Source organism: Podarcis gaigeae, assembly GCF_964106915.1.
Source record: "Podarcis gaigeae genome assembly, chromosome: 1".
NCBI lineage: Eukaryota > Metazoa > Chordata > Lepidosauria > Squamata > Lacertidae > Podarcis > Podarcis gaigeae.
Window position 1 is genome coordinate 40,708,800 of NC_139678.1, and position 1,511 is coordinate 40,710,310.

Consider the following 1,511-nt stretch of genomic DNA (forward strand, 5'->3'; position numbering starts at 1 on the left):
AAAAAAGTACTGGATTTGTTACAGTTTATTAACTATGAAGAGAGGTCCTGCAACTTACAGCAGCCTAGGTTCCTTCGGAGTCCCAAGTCTGCCTTTTAGAGGAGACTGCCTGAGGCTGTTATCACTAAAGGAATTCCCAACCTCTTATCACCAGGAACTTAAATTTAAATAATGTTAGGCCACTTAATTTGCTCAATTATTATACAAACCTAAAGTTTTCCTTCTCTTCCCTCTGCCTTTCTACAGAGCTGTGGAGTACTGTCACTCACAGGCTCTGCCTGACTTTTCCTCCCAGAAACTAGAATACTTACTACTTTTGTGGACTGGGGGGTGTTGGTAAACAAGACCCAGTGAAATCAATGTGCATGACTACTTGGGCCCATTAATTTCAATGGGTCTAATCTGGATAGAACTTAGTTGGATACAAAGCTCCACAAGGCTATATATGATAAGATTAACTTTTTAGAACCAATTCAACAGAAGGAACATTTCTTAACTGTGCAAAAAGAACCATTAAAAATTGTGTAGCAGCCTCTTGTGCACCGGGGCTGGAACAATCTCCCAAAAGATGTATAGCCTGATTTAGGGTTCCCATATAAAAAAATATAGTATAACACTGACAACTGGGAAACACTGGCCTGCAAGTGCTCCAGTTGGAGAACAGCCTTTACCAAAGGTGTCATGGGCTTTGAAGACACTCGAACTCAGAACGCAAGGGAGAAACGTGCTAAGAGGAAGGCACGCTTGGCAAATCCACACTATGATCAACTCCCGCCCGGAAACCAATGTCCCCACTGTGGAAGGAGAATTGGCCTCCACAGTCACTTACGGACTCATTGTTAAAACTGTGTTTAAGGAAGACAATCTTACTCAGCTACGAGTGATCGCCAAAGAAGAAGATTCCAAACAGTGAAAATCCAGACAGAAAAGTTGTTGAGTTTTTTTTTGGCAGAATCACAAAAAATTAATCGGCAAATACTGCACTGCTGACATGAGCTGCCATACATCCAGATTTTTCTGGAAAATTTGTGGGTCAATCCCACAGGGCTCTTGCGTTGTGGCTGTGGGTTGGAAGTGCCTAGTGTGAGTTTTAATCCCAAAACTCTAGAAGAGTTGGGGGAGTTGGGGGAGGTTGTGGCAGACTATTGGGAAGCTCCTATTTCTTCTTTGGTGATAAGCCGTAGCCGAGCAAGACTGTCTTCCATGAACACGGTTTTAATATTGACTGTGGAGGCCAATTCTGGATCCACATGTCCTCCCACAGTGGGTGGGAGTGGATCACGGTGTGGATTTGCCAAGCGTGCCTTCCTCTTAGCACCTTTCTCCCTTTAGTCCTGAGTTCGAGTGTCTTCAACGCCCATGGCACCTTTGGTAAAGGCTGTTCTCCAATTGCAGCGCTCGCAGGCCAGTGTTTCCCAGTTATCCCCGTATCAAAACACCAGGACGGGACTCGCTGCAGGACGGGGAAGGGGAGAGATTCAGTGGCCAAAAAGCAAACAAAACCATCTGCT